This window comes from Chamaea fasciata, unplaced genomic scaffold, assembly GCF_029207755.1.
Source record: "Chamaea fasciata isolate MVZ Bird 193981 ecotype frontalis unplaced genomic scaffold, bChaFas1.0.hap1 SCAF_2, whole genome shotgun sequence".
Classification (NCBI taxonomy): Eukaryota; Metazoa; Chordata; class Aves; order Passeriformes; family Sylviidae; genus Chamaea; species Chamaea fasciata.
The window spans coordinates 68,894,134-68,904,755 of NW_027094087.1; the positions used below are offsets into that span (position 1 = coordinate 68,894,134).

The 10,622-nt window shown below is 36.1% G+C and overlaps 1 long non-coding RNA gene across 1 annotated transcript; it reads right to left on the bottom strand.

Annotated features, from left to right (window-relative positions):
• Positions 1–256: 256 nt before the first annotated feature.
• Positions 257–8,875, bottom strand: LOC136285995 (uncharacterized). Its single transcript, XR_010719660.1, has 3 exons — positions 8,709–8,875; positions 5,875–5,987; positions 257–3,235 (listed from the first exon to the last, which is right to left on the bottom strand). It is a non-coding gene; the product is annotated as an uncharacterized lncRNA (long non-coding RNA).
• Between the last annotated feature and the right edge of the window lie 1,747 nt (positions 8,876–10,622).

Sequence of the window (10,622 nt, forward strand, 5' to 3'; positions counted from 1 at the left end):
AATGAAATAGTGTCACATGGTGTTCTTGTAAGTAGGTTAAACATATTTCCATAAGGTGACTCAAAACTGGCTGAAAGCCAGTAGATAGTTATCAATGGCTCATTGTTAAACTGGGGGGTGTAGAAATTTAAATCTTCACAGCTGTATTTTACCTGTTTTTCAGTGATAATGTAATAGAGTATACTTCAAAAAAATTACAGTGTATGATAGAGGTTAGAAGCATACCAAAGAGAGGTTAATTAGTTCACCATAAGGAAGGAAAAAGATGAGAAAATATTTTCTTGAAGGATATAGTTCTTGGAGAAAAGAAAAAGTTTCTATATTTAGAAATGAATAAACACAACACTTTGAAAATATCTGCAGTATGGAGCAGAACTCAATATCAACATCAACAGAAAGTTGCTTAAAATGTTCTTACAAAGAGGAAAGGATAACATGCTTGCATACCCATAGCAGGTAAGAAGAAAAATAATGGTTTACAATTACCACAAGGAAGATCTGGGCTAGATTTAACAAAAAAGATTTCAAACAGGAAGGCCAAGGGAATATTGGCATACATTGCCTGTGGAGACTGCAAAATTTTACTACCTGGAGATTAGATTAAGGTGGCTGAAACCACTCTCTGGCATGTCTTGGCATTTCTTGGTGAGCTTGATGATTCTGGGAAGTATACTGTACAATGATGGCATGTACCTATGTTATATTTAGATGGCAAAATCAGAAACCTTTATTTTTGTTAATATTTGGAAGAAGGAAACAAAAGTGTATATTCAATTGTTGACAGGCTGAGTTTCTCAGTTTTCATTATGTAACTATTGCTGAGGCCTCACACTCCTCCAGCCAGTTTTATGGAGCCCAATCTGACAGCTCATCTACAAGAGATTAGGGTCCAGTTCCAACCCTAACTTACTGCTTAGCCTCCATTCTGAGACTGTAAACAAGGGTAGCAATAGATACCAAATGTGACTGTGGTTTTGGTAAACTAGATATTGATTGAGCCCAGGGCTTTAATGCATGATGAGAAGCAGAAGATAGTAACATATTTGTGTCACCACCACCATAGGCTGGAACCACAATTGGTTCTATTCCAAATCTTTTAACAAAGCTTTTGAAGTGCCTTTTTATCAAATTTATGTGTTTTTTTTTTTTTTTTTCCTTTTTTTTTTTTTTTTTTTTTTTTTTTTTTTTTTTTTTTTTATTGCCCTTCACAGAATTGCTGTTGTGGTATGTTGCATTCTGTTAAATTACAGAAAAATAGAGGAATACTATGCCATTTAAGAAACTAGAGTGCACACAGGTTGAAGGCTACACTTAGAAAGCAGATATTTAACAGCAATGTTTTCTGTTGTAGTTTTGCTTTGGTATTCTTGTGGTAATGCTAAACAAAAGCTCAAAATTTATGTAAAGAAACTGCTAACTAAGTCTGTGGCTGGAAGAATGTCAGTTTCAAGTATCTGGTTATAATTTAAAAATATGTATCCCAGAAATCAAATATGATGTTCATAGCTGCCAATATTTTTTCTGCCTACAACTCCACTGACAACCTAGTACTTGAATGACACAAGAAGCTAGTCACATCATGCTTTAATATATTTTACACTAGGAAATGAACCTATTTTTTATAGTATTTCCTTTTCACTTGACAGTATATGTTGGCATACACATAGTCAGTGAAACAAGGAATTCTAGGAAAAAATATGGAATTAATCTTTTGAGCTTGACCTACAAGGGCTTACAAATAGTACTACTTGGCAAAAATCTCCCAATGGCTTTATTTCTCTCACAATTTATCATTTGTAGAACATGGAGTTTCATGCAGCAGTGGAGACTACTTCCTATTCAGAAGTACATTATTCCACGTCTGGTAATGATGAAATAATGTATTTTACCTTCCTCTTTTCCAGGTGCAAACACTGTTAAATTTCTCATACCTGGTGATGTCAGAAGATACATATGTAATTATGCAAAATGAGATTTTAGCAACCAGAAAAGGAACCGTTTAACCCCTGGTAGCTGGAATGTCACAGAATCACAGAATGATGGAATTCCTGGGTTGGAAGGGACCTCAAATATCATTTAGTTCAACCTCCTCTGTCAGGGATGATACTTAATAGATCACATTGCCCAAGCCCCCATCCAAACTCCCTTTGAACATTTCCAGGGATGGAATATCAGTTTCTCTAGGCAACCTGTGCCAGTGCTTCACTACCCTCTGAGTAAAAAATTCTTTCTAACATCTAATCTAAATCTGCCCTCTAAGTTTAAAATCATTGCCCCCTGTTCTGTCACTGACTGTGTAAAAAGTCCTCTCCCTCCTTCTCATAAAGCACTTATAAGGTATCCCTTAGGGTACTGGAAGATGTCAATCAGGTGTGCTGAAGACTTCTTTTTTCAGGACTCAACTACCTCAGCTCTCTCAGTCTGTCTTCACAGGAGGGCAGCTCCATCCCTCTGATAATCTCAGTGGCCTCCTGTGGACTTGCCCCAGCAGTTCCATGTCCTTTCTGTACTGGGACCCCTGGACTGGATGGAGCTCTGCAGGTGGGGTCTCACCAGGGCAGAGCAGAGGGGCAGAATCCCCTTTCAGGCTCTCCTGGTCACTTCTCTCCACATGCAGCTCAGGATGTAGTTGTCTTTCTGGGCTGCATGTGCACACTTTCAGCTGATGTCCAGGTTTTCAGCCACAAGAACCCCCAAACCCTTCTTCACAGTCAGGGCTGTTCTCAGTGATTTCTTCTCATACCTGTGCTCGTGTCTGAGATTTCCCAGACCCTTCAAGTGCAGCATCTTGAACTTGGTCTTGTTGAAATCCATGAGGTTCCCGTCCATGTCATACGTTACCTTTTTTTTTTTAAATTAAATTAGACTGAGAAACAGGAAATCTAGCAGTTTTATGTGCAGAGAATTCTTATTACATAATGTAGTAATTTTCAAGAATAAGTTGCTTTATTGTAAGAAAAACTTTAGTGGGTCAAATAATTTTTTTTTTTCTAATTCAGAGGCATGTGGTACCAGTGTCAGGTCTTAAAGAGAGAAAAGACAAAATAACACTGCCTTTGAAGTGTACCTTTTTAGCTTCCAGAAATTTGCATGCTTCCTGAATTGGAGCTTGGAAATATTCTTTGAAACCCAAATAAGCTTATATACTGTGCACTTCTGTATTTAGTTTCTGGAGCTGCTTTTGCTTCTGACTTCTGCAACAACTTGTGGCAATGGTTCCAATGTTCTGAGACCTCTGTACAAACATATTTTTGAAGAGTACATAAGATTAAGTGCTTAAGTTCTCTTTAAGGTAAGGATCTACCATTTGAACATATTAATACAAGATTTGCATCCTGTTAAAATAAGAAATGTATAGAAGCACTAAAAAAATCAGAAAAAGAAAATAAATACAGAATTTTATGAATGATGATTATCTTATAAAAGAATCAGATACTTCTTTTCCAAATTTATCCCACAATGATTCTCCTAACTTGGACCCTGATTATTCTCCTACTCTGTGTATTTTCACAAATTTTACCTTCACTTATTTCAGAGGAGTCCTTCTGTGCTCTGAGAGTGCACCAAAGAATGAATGCAAACTCCTGAAGATAGGAGCATTTCTTTCTCAGTCAAATACAGAGTATATAGAGTAAGTCACTTGTAAAATGAATCAGCTCAATTATGTAGCAGATTGCATGTAAAAAGTTCCATAGGTTGATATGTCAGTTACTGACTGACTTATCCCTCAAAGCATCCAAAATATTACAAAAATCTATCCTTTAAAAAAACTAAAACCCCAAAATTTTTTATATTTTAAATTTTTGATTGGTCATGTATGTAAGTTTTTCATTATTAACAATGCTACCACTTGCTTCTGTTTTTATATTCTTCTTCAATGAAGTTATGGTTAAGTCATTAAGAGATGAAGACCAATAGAAGTAGAATAGAACAGTTGTCATTGAAGCCTCATAGTCTGTAGCACAGCAATTTGTAGGGTAGGCTGCTTACTTCAGACTGTTTCTAGTTCAATCCTATGAACTGGATTCTGTGAGGACAGAGAGCACATTAGGTGAAGCTCTGAATCACATCTTCCAGTAATTTAATCCAAAACTAAAATACTTTATGTACTTAAACCCTCCTATATGATATCAATCAAAACAGGTAGTATCCTGGAATTTTTCTGGTGGTCAGGATATTTGTTTTGAAAATGCATTCCCGATTCTTACTAAAATACTGTATAAAGAAACTCTCAGTAATCAGGACTAAATAAAAACATTTGTCTTGAGTAATTTTGTGGATAAAGTTTGGAGTTTGTCTATTAATATCTGTCTCTGTTGGAAATGGACTGTTGTCTTCTGTCTCCCAAATACTACTCCGTATTTCTTCATTTTTTGCTTTTCCTTTACCTGCATTTGATTAAGATATCAAAGAACTCAATTAAAGGGAGACTGTATGTACATTTCTCTGTAAAGGTTTTACTGACTTTCTACAGGTTCTAGTGGAGGAACTAATTGGACGGTTTTGGGCCACACAGGAAAATATCTTTAGTAGCAGGGATTTGTATGAAATTTCTTGGTGTTTCTGCATACAATGTAATCTGTCAGTGCAATCTTCTGTCACCTGCTTCTTAGCTGTGCAACAAAAGAGCAAAGGTAGGACAAGACAACCACAGGGAGAATGGGAGCAGTAAAAACATTTCCAGAAGCAAAATAAAACCCAGGAGAAATTTAATGAGTAGATTGCATAGATCAAGTTTTCAAGCCAGATTTTGTGATGTGGATATAACCATGGAGAAGTCTGGAAAGGGGGATCAAGAAGAACTGAAGGAATGGCTGGGGCAGAAACACACATAGTCTTTGATAACATTGCGAAAGAAACAGTATCCAGAGTAACCCAGTTTTCTAAAGTATAATTAATGCAATTATTATTGTGTTGAATCCAGCACATGTATGGACTACTCTGCATGCCACAGGTTAATTTATCCTTACTTTAAAAGGTGAAAGCACAGAAATACCCTAGTTTCCTTTCATAAATATGGTTACTCTGTTTTCCTATTAATTCTAATGGTTTATGAGAAGAGCAGAAAAATCTGTGATTATTAATTTTGTCTTAAATAAAACTAGTTACCTCAATACACTTCACTGGAAATGGAATGAATATTCTTGAAAGAAAGGAAATCAACACTGAAGTTCAAGGAAATGAGTGACCTTTTGGTGAAACAGTGTCAGGCAATGATCATGACGAAAATCAGTTGCCTAATTTGCTTTTTGGAGTGTATAAAAACAGGCGACTTTTTGTGCATTCTAGACAAAGATAGGAAAAATAAGCTTCTTCTTCCATGAAGCAGAAAAGATTAGATTAACGTCTTGTTCATCAGAGATCATGATCAGATTGCTTGCTTTACTTGCAAATGTCTCCATTAGAAATATGGAATGCCTGTTTCCTTCCTATTCACCAAAATTTTTGGATGCAATTCCTTGTGACCAAAGAAATAATAAAATCAGCAACATCAATTTGAACAAGGCTACTTATGGAGATCAAAACTTTTTGATTGTACTTTTTTTTTTTTTTTTTTTTTTTTTTTTTGATATATCCCTTCTAATCAGTCAGAAATATATTAAGTCTAGATCATATCTAGGCAATTTCTTCTGATGAATAAATGAACAATAGTGAAATGAAATCAGATTTTTTAGTAGATTCTCTTATATCCATATACTCAAATAGAAGATGCAAAGTAACAATGTCAGCAATTTATGTAACTTAATTTTTTATAATGTTTCTGGATTCTCTTCTATCAAATAGTAGATCATTCTTCAACTTTTCTATCCCTTAGGTCACTGATTAAATTTCTTTCCTTCAGAACAACACAGGGAATCTGTAAGAACTTCATACCTTTAAGATCACTGTTCCTCAGTCTGATCTGGCTCAAAACTTGCCACTGTTTCTTTAAGGGAAGACGGGATGATGCCAATACTCCTTGTAGGCTTTGCTTCTGTAGGGAAATGCTAAAAAAACATTATTGTTTGAAATTTGACCCGCACATAATTATAGGAAAATGCTGTCCACTAATTTAATTTTCTCAGTTTGCAATTTAGGTGCTTTAATACAGAAGAGGAAATAAGAATGATCCGATACTCTGTGCAGGATATTTGTGTATTAGCAACCTGAAATATGGAAATCACATTATGGGGAGCTGGAGGGCTTTCAGTCAAACATTTCAACTTATAAATACTGTCCTGTAACTTGAAATTCCAAATCATCTTTAAGTACTGCCATGAAATCCTTAGAAACATTAAATAAAGGTTGCAGATGGTTGTCTACCTTACTGTTACTGACTTTATCCCAACTCAGAAATCATCTCTGGTGAGTGGTACCATAGTGTGTGTTGTGTGAAACGACAGAATAGTTGGGATAGCATATCTGCATAACTGTATGCAAAACAGAACCTGTCCAGTGCACTCACAATACAAAAGGTTTTTTACAGTCAATGCTTTGACAGGATGAAAACATCGTCCATGACTTTCAGATTTGATTCTTCATATCTCTTTCTTTTATTTTAACTTCCCTCTAAGGTTCTTTTAGTATTTCTGCTTCATTTCTAATCTAAAAATGTGCCTTTGAATGAAACACTCATATTGTCACTGTGGCTGTTGCTTATTTGTGAGTAGCATAACACTGCTGAAATTTTGGTTACTCAGCAAGGTTTTGGCAACACTCTATTTATCTCTTGTACTTGGAACATGGCCTCAAATGACCACCTAACTCCTAAACCTGAAAGTAAAACATGCCAAAGTAACTACATATCTGACAGATGTATCTTTCTAAGAGGCAGTAGATATTTGGTGATCCATATTCAAGAGTTTCTTTTTTTATTTGCCTGAATATTGGAAAATTAAGCTTAAATCATATTACTAATTTCTTTGCACATTACTACATTAAGGAAAGATTTAAAGCCATGTTACTGTGTACTCAACTCTTACAAAACTTGTGTAGTAGAAATTTCTGGAATACAAAACAGCTTTAGTAGTTCATAGGAAGCAGCCTGGAAGCTTTGTAAACACTGAAACCTAAGTTAAAACCAAAGTGATCCTGTTTAGTACTGTAGGGTACTTATCAATTACATATGCAAACAGTAAATGTTTCTTACAGAACTTGCCTCTAAATGAACTTCTGTTTCTGGCTGAAAACTAAATCTTTGTAAGCTTCAGTATTGCAGAAATCAGAGAGAGTAAGCTGATACTTTTTTGCTTAAATCATTAATGCTTTAAGCTTCTCTTACCTTTTGTCACCCCACCAGTTTTCTTTATCAACCAGCTCTTCATGTAAAGGGTCAGTTTTTCAGGGTCTGATTGTGAGGTTCTATTTCCTACCTCCCTCATTGTGTTTATAGTGAATGCACTGTTTGTATATAGAGAGAGGACATCAGAAACTCCACAACTTACTGGAGTTTAGTCTATGAAGAGCTGATTGTAAACAAAAATGAGAAAAGACCAATTTACTTTGCACAGGAATGCTGTGTGGTGGGTTGATGTGTTGTTTTGGGGGATTTAAATACTCTTCTTGCAGTTTATTGCTGCTTTCTTAAGTATTCAAACAAACCGTAAATACTGTCTCTATGAGATGTGATGGCTCCTAAGTAGCCATATACATTTTCAATTTCTGGTGTAATTATTTTTAATGGAAATAAGGCTTATTATAATAAATACTTTTTGCAGTCATGCTTACTTGGCTGAGCAAAAATGACCAAAAATAATTTAAATGCTCTAAAACGTAATACAAATCTAATACAGAACAACCTAAATGCTTCAAAAAGTTACCCTGTGCCCTGAATTGACAATAGGCAGTGCTGAAAAGAAGGTGTATGGACACATTTTGGGCACATCTCTAAATTACTATGTCTCACTTACTTCCAGACTGCTGCTGGCAGGGTATAGTGCTGCTGACATAAAGACTCCCTGTTTGGAAATAGAGTTGTAAAGAACTCACTTCAGAAAATCATCATGTACTCTTTATCTTTTCTTTAAACGTTTAAGGCATGAATTCAAAGTGTTTTATTTTTATAATCAGGACATAAGCTGCTCCTTTCAAAACTTATTCATTCTGTGATTTTGTGATCCAGAAAATTAATAATTGAGTGAGCACTACTACTATTCAGCAAAATAAGAGTTTTAAAAATACTTGTGTCTTGTGACATTTTGTGGATTCAGTTCTATTTCCATTTGTTTAGGGTGATCACTGCTAAAGTATCAGTTTTCACATAACATGATTTAGCTTTCCTCTGCAGCATATAGTTTCATAAAATTTGGAACAAGTGCAGAGTCAGAATTTTCCCAGTTCTGAGAACTTTCTGTTAATATTGAAGTCTGTTTTGTAGTCTCCCCATCTTCAGCTATTCAGGAGGAAACAGAAGGAGGGATTCAGTCTTCATACAGTTTGAATCCCTCTGGAGGCTGCCCCTTCAGCAGCTGTGTAGGGGGCCTTAGATGGCATCATTCTGACAAAAGACATTTGAGGTGCTAAAGAACAGCTTACAAAACCCCTGCAAAAGACATAGTCCCTCTCTGTAATCTTCCTCTTTAACATGTATGAGACAAAATACACCTTGTTACTGTGTATGCACCTGTAATGGGTGTTGTAGTCAAGATGGCCACTGCACTGAGTGTGCTTCTATAAAAACCTCAGGGGGCTTCAAGCATCAGCACCATGTTATCAGACATCTTTCATACCTTTTCTATGTAGCAATCCTATAGGCAGTTCCACACAGCTCTGGTTCTTTCTCTCCTTCTTCTCTCTTCCTTCTGGAGTCCCAGCTCACCACTTCCTGTCCCTGGCACAGCCACCTAACCCTGTCTGTCTCTCACACAACCTCCTGTCCCTCCATCCTCACAGCACAGCCAGCACACTCCACCTGACTCTCCACTAACTCTCTCTTTTATTACACCTATGGCTGTGAGGGCAAGGCTGTTCCCACTCTTTGGTAATTAACACAGCTGCAATATATCAGAGGCAATATATTAGAGGATAGCACTATCTCTGTCTTCCCACAAATGGGTGACACCTGAGGCATAACTGTCCTGTAAAAGTGATCCATGTAGCCTCTGGGCTGCTTCAGAGATTTCTTGCACCATGCTGGGCACTTGTCATAAGTTGGATAAATCAGTTCTGGCAGCAGGAGCAGCCTAGTCTTCACCTCTGTCTTCTTCAAGCTCTTTCCAAGTCACGAGGGCACTCGCTGCAGGTGTGCTCCATGTGCACAGGAGAACTGCTCTCTATGTGCTCAGAAAGCAAAGGCTTCCTGGCCAGTGATGGTCCTGGGGACCATTCTGTCAGGCCACAGTGAAATGCCTTACAGCACATTCAGCAGGCCTGGGAAATGCGGCATTTTCTTAAGAGGCATTAAAAGCATACAATAATTACATACACAGAGGGATATTTCCACATTTTTCTTCCACAATACTTTATTTCTATTGATCAAGCTTTTAGCAAGCTTTCCTAGTTTCTGCAGTCTGCCTTTGGAAGAGGTGCATTTTTATCCATGGATGTTGCAATAATACTGAAGAAGTTGGAAGGTTTCAGGGACTTTTCATTGTAAAGTCTCTATTACAAGCAGAATTAAATTTACCCTAATCTGGTAAAGTAAGATACAGTTCACTAAAGATAAACAACCAACAGAGATCACAGATATCTCAACACATCTAGAAAGTGCCTTTTATGATAGATCAAATCAGATGTAAGATTGGACTTTTGGGAGATTTCAAAATGTCTCATGTCTCCTTTTATTCCTCGAGAGTTCATAATTTATGCAGTGAAGTGTCTGGTCCTTTCTAAGAAAAGAAATTACTAAGAAATTTCTAGGGAAAGGAAAGATAAATATTATAAAATAGTTTCATTTGTCTCAGATCAAGCTATGGCTCTTAATATTTTCAGTATAGTTTCAAGAGTGACTGGTTATATATTCAGTGTTTATTAACAGCAAAAGTCCATTTGAAAAGTAGGAGAACAATTTTTTTCAAGAGACAATTTTTTTGAATTAAAGTACACACACAAATATATAAATAATTAAAGTGCACACACGAATTATGTAAATAATTAATGAATTAAAGTACACAAATGAATATATAAATAATTAATGAATTAAAGTACCCACACGAATATATAAATACGTGCATAGAGAAACAGCAAACACTTTTCTAATATAAAAGAAAAAAACTTACGTTTTTAAGACAATGAACTTGAGAAGATTGCATAATTTAGCTAAAGGGAATATTATGATTACCTGGGAATAGTGATGTCTGAATTTCCCCAAAATAAGTTGGTAATCTGAAAGATCTGTGCAGATGAACAGGATGTAAAACAAGTGATCACAACAGAGACAACAGCAATGAAATAGAATATATTCATATTCATGAAAACAGACATGCCAGAAATGTCTGGTGATGCCAGGCCTCTGAAAGAAATGTTAAAAACAATAAGCTAAGAAAAGTTTCCTTTGCATGCTATGTAAAGAGAGCTTTACCATTCTGCTATATATTTGTGCATACATTCTAAACAGCAGCCCAAATAAGTCTGCTATTTGCCTTGGAAGAGAAAACGTTACTGGCAGAGAGAAGGGGCTTGGATTTGGAGTTTTTTTGTTTGGT